The sequence below is a fragment of the Calonectris borealis genome, chromosome 5 (genome assembly GCF_964195595.1).
Source record: "Calonectris borealis chromosome 5, bCalBor7.hap1.2, whole genome shotgun sequence".
Taxonomy (NCBI): domain Eukaryota; kingdom Metazoa; phylum Chordata; class Aves; order Procellariiformes; family Procellariidae; genus Calonectris; species Calonectris borealis.
Genome location: NC_134316.1, coordinates 5,799,115 through 5,818,869, shown reverse-complemented (window position 1 = coordinate 5,818,869; position 19,755 = coordinate 5,799,115).

Here is a 19,755-nt window from a genome sequence, read left to right as displayed (position 1 = left end):
GACATTATGTGAGAGCTGGTGTATTATTCAATCTTCTCAATGGACTAGAAAGAATATTTTTTACATTTGGAGGCAAAGCCATGCAAGGATGGACTGCAGAGACAGAGCCAGAGTTGCAAAGGATCTTGAGAAATCAGAAATACGGTCTGAAAAAGGCAGGACACTTTGATTAGGACGAGAACAGGTGCTAGGCTTAGGAAGGAACAAACAGCCACACAAATACAGGCTGGAGAACAACTGGAGAACAGCTGGAGTTCTTTGGAAAAGCATGAAGAGGAGCCCTTTCTCTCCCCTTAGCCGTCAGGAGACACCAGCTGGAGCCCAGCTTTGGGCTTTGCTCTGCAAGAGCCATGGGGGCTGATGCAGGAGCGTGCAGAGCAGCACACAGCAATGAGCAGAGGGCTCGAAAACAGGACCTGTGATGGAGAAGTGAGCACGCTGGGGTTCTGCAGCTTATGAAAGAGTCAACTAACACGGGGCACCATAATCTTTTCTTCATGTCCATGGTGGACAGGATAAGAAGTACTGACCAAGAGAATTCTGAAAAATGTTAACTGTGCGGACAGTGAAGTCTTGCAATAAGCTCCTGGGGAAGGTTATCGTGGAAAACTTTTAAGAACAAAAATTGTACAGTTGATCCTTTCTTGTTACACAGGAATAGATTAAGGAAGGTTCTTGAGGTCTTTTCGTACTCTGCTTTTACTAGAATTCCAGCAATATAATAGTCTTTTATTGTCAAAGGTGGATTTTACATCACAGGCACGTGTGTCAAACGGGAAGGTAACGCCATATCACTCATTATGTTAACTTCACTGGCAGGGCTCTGAGAACAGAACTAGCAAAGTATTTTGTGACTGCTAATCTAATTATATGAAAAGTTACATTACACAGTATTAAACAAAGGTTTCAGTGTAAAGTGGCATATGAACTGTCGCTCGCTTCTCTTATATGACACTACAGGGGCAAATTTCCCCTTCAGTGGGACTCCCTCAGGGAGCAGAGAGGGAGAATAGCTGGCCTGGGAAGTGAAACTCCCGCGTGCTCCATACCACACTGCGGCAATGCTGATCTTGTCACTCTCTCTTCATCATGGTGTAGATATTTAAGATAACTAGAAACAGAAACTCCAAAATGCTGCAGGGAATTAGGCAACTCAAAACATCACCCTTCTTAAAATTTATTACTGTGCATGCATAAATCCATTTTTATTCACTTAGGACCAGTACATCCAGTATTTGTATTTGATTTGGGACTATTCATGACCTTAAGCTTAGATGTGGGTTTAAGTATATTGCTGGCTGGGATCTCATAGTTTTGCCTTGATTTTTCTCCTATTCACACTGAATCAAATCCTGATGCCACTGAACAATAACTCAGCTCTGATTTCCCTGGGGCAAGAATTCAACTCGTACTGCCTATTCCACACTGAGGCTTAGTTGGCTCATGCAGGGCCAGAGATAGGCAGTGGTATTTTGCTTTTAGTGAGGAAATGCAAGTCTCCACATTCCTTTCTGAGGCAGAAGAGTGCTCAGAATAGTTCAAGGGAATTTTTTTAATACTTTCCAAAATATCCTCCAAGTAAGCCTTGGCAGTATCTCTTGCACCACCTGCTACTGGTACTCGGGAAATCAGGAGTGGCTGGAGGAGGATGGCTGGAGTAAAAGTTGCCTGGGAATCTCACCTTTACCCTTGTTTTGATGGTCAGCAGAATCAAAATTCCGATTTAGCTTGTTTTGCTGTATATTTTCCCTGAAAGGAAGATAACAGGACCCTTGATGCTCTGAATGCTTTTACTCCGCTCTTTCACTGATGCCCTGTCACGACTTGGACAAAAATGTGACAATTATGGTCTTGATCTAAAAGTCGTGCATTGGAAAAAAAAAAAGACTGGCTGCTACAGCCTTTGCAACAAACAGATGACATTTAATGGTAAAGCTGTCAACATGGCAGTGGACTTCTACAGTGGAAACCTCTTTCCCCACTATGTGACTGCTGGTTTTAATCTCTTTCCTGCTTTTATTTCTCCTCTCCTTTAAAATGGGGATAGTAACTTCTACATTCTTCAAGGCATTTTGAACATATATATCATGTTGCCGAAGCACAGAATGAGCACTGCTAGCCAAAACCAAAGCTGTGGGCATTTCAGGGGTAGATCCTGAAAAATGTGAGGGGGACACGTGAAAGGAGAACATAGCTCATTTTGGCCCGTGCTAATGATCTATCTAATCTCGTGTTTGCATAGAAAACCTCCACCTATGGCTCTTCACTCAGTAGCCAAAAGTCTGATTGGAGAGGCGTTTAACCAAAAAGCTTCAGGACAGAGGATGTTTTGTTGATCCTTGGCTTCCTAGATGATCTCTGGATACCGAATCTGTTCTGTGCACGCAGAGGGTAACCATCTAGCACAGCTAGTGGAATGCTTCTCCCCAAAACATCAGAGCTATGAAACACCTGCCTGGTGAGGCCGAAGGGCAGTCGGAAAGCTGTGAAGCTGAACTTTGTGTGTTGGGTTGGCTCAGTAGTCAGGAGGTGGGGCTGAGGGCATGGTTGGATGGAGAGCAGCTGTTGGTCAGAGGTCACACTCAATGTGTAAGCTGTGTACAAGTTTGTCAGGATCCTTCATCAAGAACAGGGTTTCCAGAAATCCCATGCAAACCTCAAAATCCAAGTGACCAATAATTCTGCATGGAAAAAGAACATGCCTTTGAAGAAATGGTTAGAAGACAGCCTTATTCAAGAGGTAGAGATCTCCTAAATCACTCTTAAAACTCTTCTGTAATTACAACTGGGAATACAGAGTTGGATCCGATTGGGTCTATGCATCATTTTCACGTTTTCAGGTAATGGCTATTCTGCTCTGCGGCTGTGCATAATGATAGCAGTTCCTCTTGCTCCTTGGCATAGCAGGAAGACATCACACAGCAGATAGTGGAACAAGCTTATATATAGCTTATCCTTCAATATAACCCGCTTACTGGGAAGCCCGTTGTCAAAGTCTCGTTAGATCCATTGGGAGAGCACAGGGGAGAGGTGGTGGGACTGCTTGAGCCCATGTGATTCGGTACTCACCGCTGGGTTGACTGGAGGGAGCCTTCAGGAGGGTTCAGGCTGACGTCCTGGGAGCGGCAGTGAGAGCCCTTCCTCCCTCTGCCCCACCACTCTGCAAGGACAAGGATTATGGATGGATATTTAGAGTGGCCCTTTCCATCCGAGGCTGGACGACAGAGCTTCCTGCAAACAAATCCTCATCGGGGTTTATCCTGTGGGATGTGCCAAATCACGGAGTTTGCAGGAGCTATCCTTGTGAGGCTTCAGTGCATGCTCTGTGTCCAGTGTGAGTACTGAAACTCAGATACGACACAAGGTAAGTTTTACCTGTGCCTATGTGATAGGCTTACGCCTACACACGCCTACGCTTATGCTACAAGATAGCAGTCGGTCTGGCTTAGGCCACGTATAGACTATTATTTGGCACAGATACACTTGAAAGTATTTTGAAGTGAGATCAGGAATTGCAATTTCCCGATGCGTGTGGGGTGTCTGAGTGTCTGCGCCAGAACTGGCCGGGCACTTCTGCGCTACGGAGGAGCGTCGGATGCTGGAGGCACCGGCCCCAGCTACGCAGAAGCTCTCAGATCCTGTGTCTGCAGGCTCACAGCCCATCCCAGCTCGCCCCAGCCGCCGTGCCGAAGGATCCTTGATTATTGCCTAATTTGAGCCTAGGGAATCAGCCGTAACGAGTAGGTGATTGAATGAATCACGCCTCGCTTTCTTTTCCCCAACACAACAATTCACCCACATTTGTTCATTACTCAGACTTGTTTGCCAAATAATTTATGCACATAATTTCAGGTCGGTAATTCATTCATATGCAGCCTGGCTGAGTATTTAGCAATTGAAATGAGAAAGTCAAGATGTTTTGTTTGGGCTCACAAGTTTTTGTTTCTTGATTAAACTCTCAAAATTGTGTTGTAGGGGTGAATGCTTGTGTCAGTGAATTCAAACTGTAATTTCTGCATTTATCCGCTAACACACACACATATTCATGATGTCTTCAGTTGCTCGTAAACATATTGATCGCAAAGTCTGTGAAAAGAGAACAGAAAGGGAGCCTAAATTAAACTAATTATTTAAAACAATAAAACATACAAAAAACTAATCTGTTGTATGATCTTTCAATTCTGCGTGAAAGAAAAAAGACTACACTGAAATCTGGCCAAAAAGTAAAGTGATAAAATGAGTACTGGATGTTTTCCAGCATCCTCTGAAACATTCAGGGTAGAAAATGTCAAACTTCCTGAATTTGAATATTATAAAGAGAAAAAATAAGCATCAGAAATGTAACCAAAAAACCTTACGAACACAGTGATGCTTACCAGAGGAATGGGAAGTGCTGGATGTGACACCAGATTTTAACATTGTTATGTCATGATGTAAATCTCTGACTCGCTCCATCTTGAGTACCTCAGTTCTGGTTCCTTTATGGATACAGAGGGGGGTATATATACATATATATATATGCATAGGGGATGACAAAAGGCTATAGATGAAGTGGGATTGTGAATGACAACAGTTTATGTGGATTCAAGAGGCCAGGGGGAAGCATCGACTGAGGGCTTCTGACTATCTGCAAACATCTTTGGCTCAGGAAGTTCCCAAGAGGCAAATTGTTGGAGACTGAGATAGTATCGGAGGAAACACACTTTATGCTCATCCTGTTCTTGTACTTTTCCTCGATGTTCACTTTGGCCAGTGCTGGAGACAAGATAAAAAGCGAGTGTGGGTTGAATCAGTCTGATTCCGTGTGGTTATGAGGCTGGGTGATGCAAGGGGTACCCTGGAAACCACAGACTGACAGGTCGTGTTTCTGTAGCAGGCAAATTGGCAAGATGTATCGTCTAATTTTACACTAGGATACTTGGAAATATAGGAGATTGGGGAAGATCAGTCACTACGGAAAGCTTTTTAGCAGGTTTATCACAATAAATTCTTTAAGAAATGGCATTATCATGGGGGAAGAGGGAAACCCGGTCAGGAATTACTGTTTTTTTAAAGAGAGGAAAGAAAATATAGAAATCATGATCATTTTTCACCTCGGAGAGTTTATCAGACAGGAATATTTGGAACTGACCAGAAAAGAAAGGGATTTCTGGGGTGCCACAGCTTGCTGGCAGTACACAATTATGTGGGATGGTCAAAGCTAAAGATTTGTGTCAAGGGAAGAGAATAGATCCCAACACCTAGTGACTGGGTGACCCTAGTGTAGGGCAAACTCCAGGGAAATTCTGTGTTGAGGAGTACCAAATAATAAACATGGGAAAAGAAATTAATTATATATATGTAATGATAGACTCTAATGGCTATTACCTGCTCAGGAAGGAAGTCTGGGTAGCAGTATTGATAGTTCCATGGAAAAAAAAATTCAATTCCCAGCAAAATTGAAGAAGATAAGTAATATACTAGGCAGAGAAAAGAGAAGGCAGAATCTGTGTCCTAACATAATCCACATTTTCTTTTAAAAGACCATCGGAATAGCTAATAGGCATTTAATACTCAGTTATTTCTCAGCCTCATTTATATTCCAGACGTTGTTGTTGAATATAACTGTTGCTCTAGTCCAGTGCTGTTGACAGCACTTCCTCATCTGTGCTGGTATAATTCAACACATGTGCAAGCAATACATACTTATTTATATGGAAGAATTTTTTTTTACTATGTTTGGTTTATTGGCTACAATATTTGACTTTTGTATAAATGGGATAAAGGAAAGAAAAATTCTCCAAATTTATCCTTTGCTGGGAGAGGCAGATCGGAGCTGGGAAGCCTGGTCAGAACATGCTCCCCAAGTCTGCTGCACCCCAAAATACAGGGAGAAAACATTTAAGTGGACACACAGAGAGCATCAACAACCTCCCCCATGAAAGGCCAACAGAAACAACTCTGCTGAATTAACACAACAAAAGCTGTTCAAAATGAGCTTATTTGAGAAGCCACATAGATGGAGAGCCAGGAGACCACTGCTGATGAAATAGCCAGGTAGCTTCCAAAACATTCTCTGCTCTAATGTTTTCATAGCACGTATATTATGTTCAGCCCTCCCACCTATATGCATAAGAAAAGGTGTTGTCAAGACCAATGAATGGGCAGGGGAGGCCACCAGTCCCATTTTGGAGAGTGGGCCAGGAGGAACCCTGGCCTTCAGATGAGCTATATGTCATTTTGCTCCTGATAGGCTGTGAGCACTTTTTGAACCAAATGTTTATCTTGGCCGTCTTATTTTGCCTGGATCCCATGCAGAGAAATGGCTGTGTCCAAGTAGGCTGATACAGATGGCAGCTGCCGGCAGAGTTTGGTCTTCATTCGTAAATGGAAAATGACAGGGAGCCATTGCCAACCTGAACCCATCTTCCCCATCACCTTTGCTTTGAGGGAGCTCAACTTTGTACCAAGCCCAAGACTTGGCAGCTTGGCTTGATTCCTGCAGTGGCTCCCAAACAGTTCCATCCAAATACCCATGGACGTGGGAGTGTTCGGCTCCAAATCAGACCTCAGATCCTCGGTGTGAGCCCACCATATGGAGCTGGGTGTTGTGAAAACTCTCAGTCCTATGGAGGTCAGCAATCACTTTTATCGGTCTGGTACATACGTCACTGTGAATTTAAAGGCACAAAGCTTTACTCCGAAGCTGCTGCAGACGAAAACCTCTTGCCTATGTGTTGGGCCTTGCAGCTGGTGTTGGCTGCAGAAGGCTGCCCATCTGTGCAGAAGGCGAAGCCGTGCAGCACTGACTCACTGCTCCGCCATCTCCTACTTCTGGCAATAACTGGCACGGGCTGATTCAGAGGACACTGGCAACACAGAGTGCTTGCCGTAAGGGGTCGGAGTTGATGCTCAAATGATCTGAGATCAAGCCATGCTCAGAGCAGTCGTTCCCAGCTAAGTGAGTGATATACGGATATGAACAGTCCTGCATGGAAAGCAGGGCTCAAACAGCAGGAGTGAATTTCCAAATCAGTTTGGCTTCCCCTAAAATAATCCCCCAGGTGATACCTTACCCCAAAGTATCATACAAACACATATCATATCAAGACATTGGAGGTGAAATTGCTGACCAAACACAATGTTTACAAGTGCCACCTAGAGCTGGACTAGGCACCCTTGGCTCCCTTTACGTGGGTTGAAACACGCTTTTTAATTCTGCAGTCCATGCTCATCCTACAGCCACCGACTGAAGCAGTTCAGATGGGTCTTGCCCTAGAAATGCCTATTTATAATAACCTGAGTAACCAGCTCAGATGAAGTTAGCAGTTAGGACACCCCTTAAAGATTGGTGAGAAGAATCCCACCCTGCAGACACAGGGACTCATCTCCAGAGTTTACAGCTTTAAGGAACATTACTGATGCCCAGTGCTATATGCCTGGAAATAAAAATGTCCTTGGGGCAGAAAACCCCTACCCAGACACGTAACAAAAGACAGTGCCTGCTCCGAGCTCCTGGTTCTTCTCCTGAAGCCTACAGAGCATCATGGCTGGTCCTTGGATGAAAGGAGGACCAAGAATCTCCCAGAATACCTAGACCTCATCGTAGTGGTTCAGGCAAAATCCGGGTGCAAGATGGGGGGAGCAGTAATGTTTGGGGGCTGGGAGGAGCAGGGTGGCTTCCAGAGAGGACAGCGATGTTTTGGGGGATCTCATGCGAGCAGGAGGGTAGAGCCAGGACCCTTCTCTTGCAGATGAGGAGGAGAGGTTTTAACATCATCTTCGCAAAATGCTAACATCTTCCCAAAACTGTGATCCAGGCACACTCTTGTGGTTAAAGAGAGCTAGTGCACACTTGAACGGGGCCATTTCTGCACGCAGCAGCCCCGAGGAGCCGAGGTGGCCTTGTAGCTTGTCCTGCCTGCTCAGGGCACAGCCTGGCAGCGGACACTGAACTCGCCCCATCGAGAAGGCACCAGCTACTACATTTCAGCCACTACATCCATAATGATCAAGGCTACTGTGGTAGCCCCCAAAATTACTTTAAAAGCCTGCATGAGTGCTTTTATCCGGCTTTGGCTGAGAGCAGCGGTGTGTGCCCTGAGGCGGTTAATAATTTAGCACTGCGGATATTAACCTTTCTGCAGGAATGAGCCTGGTTCTGGGGAAAGGGACACCCCAGCTGCTGGACTGGGGGGTGGGGGTTTGGGGACCCCACTCAATTGAGAGGGATGGGATTCGTGTCATCCCGCATAGGGCATCCCGGATGACTTTATTTATCTTGGGAACAGGCAGCTCTGCCTACGTACGCATCCTCCCCAGGTGAGCAGCTTTGGATGCTCTCCATCTCGTACCCCGCGGCCTTGGCAGGCGGCCTGGCTGCGCTGAATCTCCTCCGCCTCTGCTTTTTTTGGGGTTTTGCTGAAGGAGGCTGCCTCTTCGCTGGCAGCCTGGGTGAAGCCCTTCAGCCCTGCTAGTACCTGAGTGATGAAAAAGGTGTTGGCACTTGGCTGTGCAAATCAGAAAGACCCATAGTGGTGCTGAAAGTGGATTTTCTTTTTCCTTTGCTTCTTGCTTTGGTTTTTTTTTTTTTCTTTTCTTAGCTGTCAGGACACGCAGATCCCATCCAGGAGGCTCCACTGTGCATTGCCTGAGGTCCTGGGGTCCATCAGAGACACACCATCGGTGACCACACTGACTTCTCTGTAGTCTGAGCAAAACTTCTTTTTCCCCTACTTTTTGGGAGTGCCCAGGGTCAGGAGGACTCCCCTTGCTTTGTTCCCTCTTTCTGACCTGCTTGCCACATTGCCCTGCCATCTGGAAAACCCAGAGGCCGTGGCCCTGCTGTACCAATTACATGGGCTGGGCTGCTCATCCAGCCTCTCTGCTTCCAAAAAGCCCCTCTTGGTATAGCTCTGAGCTGTGGCTTTTCAGAGCAGCCTGGGTAAGGACAGGGATCCCCGTGAGATCAATGAGAAAAGCTGTCTCATGCTTCCAGTCTGAGCTACATATATACACGAAAAGAGATATATGAATGGGAAATAATTGGGAAATTACTTTAATTCATCGATACCAGAGGTATTGCTGGTTGCTTCCTATCTGTATTTTACAGGTAACCCCAGATAAGCCGTGAGGGTTTGGAGGGGAGCTGCGCTGACTCTTCCCCAGTGAATTGGCCATCGCCACCGGCTGCTTAGCGCTGGGCATGACTCTGCTGTGCCCTTAGCGGGGAGTTTAAATCCTTCCCAAGCCCTTCCCTCTGCTTCCCCGCTCCCTCCTGGGTCTGGGGTGAGGGCTGGTGCAGGTAACGGGACAGACTGTCCTGCCCTGGTGCCGTACCATTTCCGAGATGACTCGCTGTGGCACGGGGAGAAGAGAGTCACCGAGTCCCACTGCTCCTGGGAGATGCCGTCGGGCTGAGATGCAGCAGCGCCCAGAGCAGAGGGCAAATTTGGGGTCCCTTAGCTCTGCCCCATTTCAGACCCGGTCATGGTGACCGCAGCTCGGGCTGGAGTCACCTCCCCAGCTCTCCTCCCCTAGGGTTGACTCTGAATTACAAATGCAAGCATCATTTATCTGCTTTGAATATATTCAAATATATCCTTCAACAGCAGGTTGTTCTCCGCAAGACCCTGGGGTTGTTTCCCTGTATCGCTCCCGTTCTGCCCTGACACTGGAGAGATCGTTTGACAAAGTTGCAGTTAAAAATCACCCCCAAAAAATAAATTACCCGAGCCCAAACCAGCCCTGAATGGTTTGGTGGGGCTGCAGGACGGTGTTAGGGAGAAGTGGTTTGAACAAAGACCGGACCGCTGCCTTGCGATGATACTGTCAGAAAATCCCAGAGACCCTGGATCTCCTATAAGGTTTCTAAATATTAATTTTTTATTTTCTTGCTGATGGGAAACATAGCATATTTGCATTTTTGAGCCTGAATAGTTTTAATTCAGATTTTTATTGTACAAGCTCAAGAGGAACATTTACTTTGTTTTCACTGATTAGTTATACAATTATTCCTTTCAGATACCACACGAACCATGAACCATAATATTGTATTCTTTGCTAATACATTTTGGCAGAGGTATTTACATGAAAACACAATACATAAATGTAATGAATTTTTCAAATGAACACATTGGTAATATAAAGTAATCTTTTTCTTTTTTTTTCATACACCAAAAATTCATTAAACTTTTCTCAATTAGCAAACTGGCTTTTCTAAATAAGCTGCTGATTGAGCAAGAACCAGTCACGCAAACCAGCTGGATTCGATAACGTTGGATGGTGCGTGTCGCTGGGGAGCACACGAGAGAGAGATTATCTCCGCCGGCCGGAGGCAGACGTCTTCTCCTGGATCTAACACCAGTTGAAGGGGCTACCACTTCCAGCTGCCCACCAGTGAGACGTCTGGGTTAGCTAATACCTAAATGTGAATAATCTTCTGTCTAGGAGGTGAAATGAAGTCCTGGGCCGTATCCAGCCTGCAGGCTTGTATCAGCACCCGTGCTGTGGCCAGCCAGGTCAGGGAGAGGGTGCAGTTGAGAACGAACCAGGTTAGTTTTCAGCTGGATGAGGGGGCAGATGTGGCTGCTCATGTCCCTGCAGCTGTGCCAGGAAGAATGAGATCCAGCCGCAATGCAGACGAGTCTCATGTACTGCAAAATCATTTTTCTTGGATTCAGGAGCCTGTAAAAGTGTTAGATTTTTTTTTCCCCCAGGTGTGAGTCTGAAACACGTGATCATCTCAGGTTTGCGAGGCTGGGTCTGGTAGAGCAACAGCGATTCTGTTCAATGATGACAGGAGCTGTTACAGCTTGGGGAAATAAACTCATCCTCCCTGAAGTCATCAATGAGCTCTAGCTTTTATTTACAGGCCTTAAAAAAAAAAAATTCTCTTTCTTCTTTTTTCTATACTTTCCAGAGAGGGTAATTCCCTTTGTGGACTCATTAAAGTATTCCCTGTGCAAAGCAGTGAATGATGCTGAAATCTTGGTCTCGCTGACGTTAGTGGGGAGCTTGCTACTGGCTTTGTTGGGAAGATTTGACTCTGGTCAAGTCTTTTCGTATGAAGAGGAATAAATCTGTCAGGAATGGAGTGTCCCAGCACAATGAACACCTCCCAGTGCCTTTTACGTAGATCATACTGTTATATCATGTGCCTGACCTGTTTGGCTTTAATAAACTCATCTGTGTGCAGTGAAAGATAAGCAAAACCACTCTTCTGACACCGAAAATCCATCCTGTCTATCGATACGTGTGTGCTGCCGTTGGTAGGGGCTGATCCTGTGCTGATAAGGGCTGGTTTTCCCTCTCGTGCAAGCAGAACTTCCACTGGCAGTCAGTGAGGCTTAGACTGGGAGGACTGGACCCTGTTACAGAGGTGGGAAGGACGAACGGCCACCTTCACGGCCTGGGCATGGACAAAGAGCAAGGAGTGGGATCAGTGGTAGGATTTAAGAAATATGGCAGGGTGGTCCCTGTGTTGGGGTACGCAAAGCTCAAGAGAGGGTTTGCAAGGCCCACAGGCTCCATCTCCTCCTGGATGGGCCATGTGCCCATTTCTCTTTGAAAACTTTGTTTTCAAGGTACAACTCCCCAGGGCCACCGTGGCTCCTGCTCTCGTGGGACAACCCAGGCTCTGGCTCCTGCAGAGCATCTACGTGCTTTGGTTTCCCACCGCCGGGCTCCAGCCGAGCACGGGCAACCCCATCTCCAGCACCTCTGCCTCTGGATGGGCAGGCTCTCCTATCCTACCCGAAGATAGGAGGTTCCCTTTGAATATCCCAGCCTTTCTCGGCAGAGCTTCCACCACAAACTGTGCTAAATATGTCAGGGTGGGTGTTACGGCTCTCATCGTTAGAGGCGTCCCTGAGACAACCCCTCCAACTTCAAAGCATTTCCGCAGCTGGTTCGGCTCCCAAAATAGATCCCGCACGTGACGTGGTGAATGGCAAAGCTCATTACCTGGGTCACGTTCCTGGGCCTAGCTGGCAAATGCCTCCATGAGAGAAAATCCTGCCTGCTAAGAAATGCCTTTGACCAGCGCTAAACCTGCTTTTCCCAGGCTGGGAAGAGCTGGGAGCATGGATAGACCTGGCTGAGCAGCATGAAGGTGAGCAGGACCCTTGGTGTAAGCATGAACGCAGAATCAGGATGCAAACATCTTGTGTTTCTCTCCCTCTTTCTTTTGTTTTTGCTTTGCCAGTGAATCTGGGTCAGTATTTTTTTCTTTACTTCCCTCTTTTTTTTTTTTTAATTTGTTCTCTTCTTTGCTTTTTCGAAAAGCAGAGAGAAGATGGAAAAATAAATAAATAAATCTAGTAGAGTGGAGGAGAGAGATTTGCTTTTCATATGCTCCCTATTTTGGAGACACAGCGGTTTTCCAGATGTTGCTTTGATTGCCTCAGCCTTGAGGATGAGAAGTGGAGAAAAGAGCATCGCTTCACCCACTGCAAAACAGATAATGGAAGGGATCTGCATTGGCGTCCTTCAGGTTCTGATCCCGTGCTGGCTTCACCACTACCTTTGTTGATTTTCTCCACCCTAGGTGGTCATGGAGCAGCGGTGGCTGCTATAACACAGTGTAACGCTATGGCTCAGGGCCTGATCCTGGCTCTCTTCGGCCCGCTGGATAAGCGCCTGTCCACAGGCTGTTGCAGGATGATGCTCCCCCAGCCTGGAGAGCTTCACGGCTTGCACTGAGCCCAGCTTTTTTAAAGGTCTGAGGCTGCTGCTAGGAAAACACTGGTCCATGAATAAACACAAAGAGCCTTCCTCTGGAGCTGGGGGCAAGAGGAGCAGCGAGTCCTAGATAGGAAGGACACGGAGACGTAAATAAGATCGCTGACAGCCTCGGATGGAAATAGCTGCTTGCAGGTGTCATCCATGGGAAGATGCATCTTTCAGCAACGTGGCAACAGCAGCTGTGACCAACAACCTGCTTCTGGATCCTAACAGTCACATTTGGGAAGAAGGATCAGGTTTATTCATGCCAAACCAGTTTAGGTCCCTGTTCAGCAAAATCCCAAAGCAGGAACTGAAAATTAAGCACGTCTTTATGTGCTTTGCCAAGTGGGGCTGAAATATCCCCCCTCGTTTACACGCTCCGCTGAATCAAGACCTCATTTTCTCACCAAACTATGGTGCAAGGTAGTGTGGCATCTGCACAAAGACAGCCTGGTCCACCCTTGGTGTTAATTTGCTGAAGCAACTCCTGAGATGAATTTAACCATTTGTGTTTTACCGGTGAGAAGAGGCATGCCAGAAACCATGCGAATCCACAAAGGTTGGTCTTATTCCTGGGAATAAGACGCCAATGTATCTTCGGGGTCAGCAGCGCCTTTGTTTGCGGTTAGTGATGTTAATATTTGGTCCTGTGGGACATTTTGGGTTCATGTTCTTTCTAGTTAATGACAGCCTTTGTGTAGTCTTCCCTTTGCTGGGGGGAAAGGCTAATGCAATACTGACTGCGCTACAGCTGCTGGCTGGGAATTGTCAATAGGTCATAAATAAATCTACCACCGCACAGGAAAGACAATGAGATTATACATCCTCCTACTACTGCCAATTACAGTAAGAGCAACAATTATAAGGTAGCACTCCTACAGCTACCCTAGGGAGAAAATGAGAGGAAAATGTTCCATTAGCCTAATGAAGAGAGTGTGGTAGAGCTACAGTCAAATTTTCTCACTATTAGCCCCGACTGCGTGCCACTAACACACAAGGGAAGCAGGAGTCATAGGGTAACAATTAAAGTTTCTGACAATTAACCCCTACGATGTACATGCCTCTAACCTGATGAGAAAATTAAAAAGAGGCACGGTTACATTTTCTCACCATTAGTCCCCAGAATGTACAATGTGGCATTTGCCGGTGACAATGAAGGTTTCTCACCACTGAGACCTGGGAAATGCCATGCGTGTTGCGGATTTGGTGTTAAATGCTCTTGGGAGCGCTGGGGTGACGAGAAGGCGTGCGGAGACAGCTTAAACCTCCTCTCTTTTAACACAGAGGAAAGAGTTACTGGTACATTTCCTCATGAGCTGGACCAAAGGCTGGATTCGCTGGGGGTAATTCCCTGGTGTCCAGCCCCAGCGATATCCCTGGAGGAGAAAGAAGAAAGATCAGCTTTGGAAGTAGCAATGGGAAATATAGGAAATATCTTGCTGGATTCATATTGGTTAGTAGTGCAGAAGGACAACTTGAGCCCTGCTTACAGCATCCACTGGCCTCACCAAGAGCTGCTTAATTTCTGGTGGGGTGGTTTGGTCAGTGCAGTTTAAGGACTGCAGTCCAGTCTTTACCAAGGTTTACTGCACCGTGCTACCTGAAATACTGCTGTTTCCATGGCTTTTTAAGGCAAGGGAAGGGCTATGGTATCTTGAAAACCTGCCTGTAGTGAGTGTTAGGTGTGCTGATTTTTAATGGTGACTCCTCAGGAATGTTGCAAAGTCATAGATCAATTTTTACATCAAAAATTCTGGAGCAAAATTCAGAACCTACGCTTGCGTGGACCCAGGCCCTCTCTTCACATTTTTCATTTCTGCTGCTGCCTCTGTGACAAGTTAATATTAGCTTGAGGATCACAGTCAGGAGCCAGATTGGCATCTGGCTGGGAGATTTGGCCTGGGATGTGGATTGGCTTTATTTCCACACCCCATAAAATGTGAGAAGGGAAAAATCTGTTTTCGGACCTCACACAGGCTTGTGGTGCTAGAATATCTCAACGCCACTCAGTCCTCATAACATAAGGACATAATTAGCCTCATAAAGCCCCTCTGCAGAGGATGTCAAGACCTTCCTGGGATCACCTATAGATCCATCCCCTCAGGGGGACAACAGGGGCTCCTGGCCGGCAGGATCCCGGGCATCTTTGGTCTGGAAGCCACGTCCTGGAGCAGGAGCAGGTATTAGTCCAGGCTTAGCACTGTGTTGACAGATCTATGGGATCTTCTGCTTGCAGCTGCCTCCTGTCCAGCCTGCACAGGTCTATTTGCACTCAAAGCCTTGCCCCACATCTCAGGAGGGTTTGTGGCATTTCCCTAGCACAGGTTTTTGAGCTTGCCCTTTTGAGCTAGTGCGCAGCTGGCTGGACCATCCCGTCTCTGCCGTGGAAGGGGGTTGTAAGGGCAGCCCCTTCCTCTTGAGCTGGACGTGGTTCCCAAGCGCACCTCAGTCCCTGGATGTCTTCAGTCTGAGCACAGGCTGGGGCCAGTTGCCCTTTCACTGCTGGTCCAAGCAGTGAGATCTGCAGTGCCAGACTCTTCCTCGCTGGAGCTGAGATAACCACCCTGAGATGGCTCCTGCCTTGCCATTTTGGGGAGCAGCCATGGATTAAGACATGCTAATTCCCTTGTACGGCTTTAAATCATCCTCCCTCAAGCTACGCTGAACCACAGTTTTTCTAACTTGCTGCTCAGCAAAAGGGCAAGCACATTGTCATATCTCTTTGCCATGCCTACAAACACAAAAAGATTCTCCATCTCCCTCCTTCCCTTTCTTTCCCACTTCAAGCTCTCTGCCTTCCTTAATGTCCATCATCGCTACGGATTTACTATATTTTCAGTAATTCATTTCTGAGTCTAAAAGAGAACTTGGCATCCATTTATTTACGTGACACTGGGAATGAGCTTGAGGATGGGACTTTCAAAGCCAGCAGAGAGGTTTAGAAGCACAAAGAATGATAGCAAAATCCTATGGCTGATTGCAAATTACCTGATCAGAGAGTATGTCCCAGCACACCCCCCGGCTGATTTGCTACCAGTGTGAGACCTGCCTGAGCGCTGCCGTTGTTGAACCTCGATTTTAATGGAAGGAAAATGAAAACATGTAAAAGAGATGGGAGCCACATGCTCCCCAAATTTGGCCCAGTCTGGATGGTGTGGATGAGCATGCCCTAGCATAGCCAATCGCAGAACTTGGGGACGTGTAGGTCCAGCCGGTGACACCAGCTGGGCTTGGCCAAACTGAGACCTCCCCTTGCTCTGTGGGTGATGGTTGTTGCCCTTCACCTGCTCCTCGGGGTTAATGGCTTGAATTTGGTTACTTTAGAGATGGCTCTTTTGCTTGACTCCTAGTGTTACGAAGCAGAGGGATGAATTAACAGCAGCTGGAGAAGTACTAACATGGAAAAATCTCAAATATCCACCCAAATGTCCCATTCATTGACAAGGAAAATCATAGCAGGATGGGAAGCTGGAGCAGGAGGGAGCTGGAAGAGGAAAATGGTGGCTATGAGACCACATCGGTCTCCTCCAGAGAACCCTTTCCTCCCTTTCCATGAGTTTGAGGCGGTGGGGCTAAAAACTTCACTGCTCTGAGTGATTTGTGTAGTAATTTCAGAGCTGACAAGCACTACGTGGCAAATCTGAATTCCACTTTTAGCCCCGTTAAGAGATAAGGAATAGTGATTATTATAATTACAATGTGGTTACTTTATTGGTTAAATTAACATTTCGTTGTTGGGGTTGCTGTGCAATATACAATATTATTTTACCTACTGTGCCTTCAAAGTCATCTTGTCACAGCAACAGCATGGCAGCATGGAAAAAGCCTTTTAACAAGTAGGTAAATACATGCCTTTGGGGAAGTCAGAGCGGTAATTATGTCAGCTTCAATACATTTGACAGTGAAAAAAAGGCTAAAAATAAGTTGAAACAAAAATGATAGAAAATATTGAATGCTTTAAATAAAGTCATTGGAATTAAAAGGTTACAAAGAATTTAATACAGTGACCTTACTCTTTGGACCAGATGTCAGTAGTCCAACTATTCATGCTGCTAGGATTGCTTTAAGCTTACAAGGGCGTGTAAAGGGATCCTACACCCATTCTCCAGGGATAAATATTTATTGCTTATCTTATCTAAAATGGGTGGAACAGTTCCTTCCATACATGATCATGCTTTTGCAAAAGAAAACCAGTGGACACCTTTCCTCTCCATCCTTCCTTAGTGCATGATGATGCGCCAAGTTTCGCTGCAGAATATGATTTAGCTGGACGCTGACAGGAGCACCGGTGGATTTTTGCAAGTTGTTTAGGTTGTGCTTTTGTGAAACTTGCTGGTAGTGTTGTACAAGACACAAAGCAAAGATGGTCCTTGCTTTGGGACTGCAACATCTTCCAGACGCAAGAGGGGAAGAGGGAACATTGGAGGGCAGTCACAGAAAGGCTGTTTTATGCCAGGTTTGGGCCATCAGAAGGAAGACAAAGCAACACCTCCTTGTAGGCATGCAAGTCCTGCAGCAGTAGCTTTGCTGGCCAGCGTGGTCTCATTGCAATTCAATCTGGTGCAGCTTTGGAGATCAAGATGGACCTTGGCCATCATTCCAGATCTTAGGCCTGGCTGAGCGTGGCATCAAACCTCCAGCACAGGTTAGAGCTGTTATGGCTTGTTCTAGCCTTTGCTGCCTAGGAAGAGCCAGAGTGAACGTGCATATGTTTGCTGCAAGATGCACCTTGTTGGATTGTTTTGGGACTTACTCTCCTGCTGCTTCTGGAGTGTGGGGCAGGAGAGATGTTGTGGCCCATGGAGTGCCCCTCTTTGAGATCTACAGACAAAATATCACCCCCAAAATGTTCTTGCCCTTTATGACTGTGTTGCCACAGCCCCTGCCTGGTACCATGACCACACGCCACGGCAGGCTGGCCAAGTGTACCTTCTCCAGTTGGGGAAAAAGAGGGCTGGAGGCTCACAGCTTTCTGGAGAAAGGCAGGGCCTGGGCATGCAGGTCACCAGCAGCCAACCCAACACACAAATCCTACCCCTGGGGTCTGTGTCGAGCCTGGGACTGGGGCCAGCGCTCTCCTGACACAAGGACCAGGGGCTGGCTGCTGCCCTCTCTCTCGTCTTTCCTTCCACTCCGCCCCCAGAGGTCAAGGAGAAGAAAAGGAAACCACAGAAAAATTGAAAAAATCTTCCCGTGAACAAACGTTCCCTTGGCTCTTGTCTGTGGGCCAGCAGGCACGAGTGGCAGGAGAGAGTAAAAGGATTTTGGGCTTGGCTTTCCCAAATAATTGACAAGGACGGAGCTGGATTTGAGGTCATTACTGTGAAAAACATCAGCACCAGACCTGCTCTCTGCTGTCTGCCCCCTCACACAAGAGCCGAGGAGGAGGGTGCAATGGATATCGTTCCTCTATAGCAGCAGTCCCCAAGGTTTTTAGGTCCAACTCCTGGAGGTGGTGCCCCCCGCTTGGACATCTGTGGCCAGAGCCCTCCCCAGAAACACGAGCCCTGGTGTGGGCCCGGACACGAGAGAGAGGAACTTACAGCTTAATCGCTGTAATTATTCTTCCAGTTGAAACCATTCACTTGGGCTCTGTTTCCCTTTTCTTTCCTCCATATTTTATTCCACAGATATGTCAGGGCTTTATTATCTATAAAATAAAATCCGGGACATAAGTCAGAAGAAGGATGTTTCATGACGTGCGTATGATTTGCTACTTGTCTCCGCTCCCCCAGCTCAGCTTCCCCTCCCTCTCCTTCTCCGCTGCTTATTTAAAGTCAAAAGGTTCGGTGGAAATTGCAGCTATGAACATGCAATTATTCTTTTTACAAGCTAACGAATATCCCATGTATATGTGATCACTATATTCAATTACACAACCACTTAAACAATACCCCCACACTAGTTTGCATCCGTATAAAGCTTTGATTGGACACGTTGAACGAGTTGTTTGCTGCGTACCCTGGTCTCCATGAAGGAAAGCAGCAGGACTTTTGCATAAAGCACATGTCAAGTCAGCCATATGCATAAAATGACATTTTCAAGAGAACTTGATTTGGAATCAGGAGAAAATCCCCCGTACTGCACTTTTCCTAAAAAGAAGGAGTCCTGGGGGGAGAAAGCTTTCTCCTGAGCGTAATCTTCAAAATCTGAGTTTCCTTTCATTAGGCTGGGAGCGGGAAATATGATTTTTTTTTTGTTCCCCCACAATAAAATGCTTGTTTCCGCTAGTCTTCCCTCAGGATGGTGCAGTCCACCCAGAGCAGTTAAAGATGAGACTAATCTACCTCCAACACTTTAATAAATAAAATGTAAATGTTTGTCATAATAATGCCTCCATTGTCAGCACCACCCCGGGATTTTTCAACCTCTGACTCCCGGCAATGACCGGGCTGAGTAGCAACAGCCGAGTGCTGAAAGAATTTTTCAACAGCAATTTGCTTGTTCCAATTTGCTTTTCAGGGCTGCTGATCAGGATTGCTGGCCAGCCTGTAAAAGGATCTCGTCCTATTAATTTGGCCCAGCCTCTCCTCTTGTTCTCGTCATATTTAGTTTCTCCGGTAGTTCCAGTGAGTAAGTTAATTGAATTAGAAGTGCCACCAGGAGCTTGCCTGCGGATCTACGGTTTCATGTAGGAAAGCAGCTCCCTTCGGCTGCAGAAACAGATACGCGCACCTGTTGAGAAGGTGAAGAAATGTCTAGAGATGACTTATTCCCCTGGTGATAGCCCCCGATTCTCTTCTCAAATCGGTCGGACAATAAAACTCCCTTCATCTGGCACCGGTTATTCTCCAGCCCGCTCCTTGGACAAACACAAATGAGATTGAGAAGCATCATCGATGCATTAGAGCGAGGATTGGGAGCCCAGCGATTTGAAATGTGATTTTGTAGGAATGGATTGATGTCGTTTCATGCTGCTTGTTCTTTCTGTGACTTGAGGCCAAATGTGTCTGTTTTAGCAACGCAAAGTGTTATTTTTCTAATTGCTTAGTCTGCAATCTCAGCTCACCCACCGGTATCAATAAATACAACGATACCAACGGGAGCCTG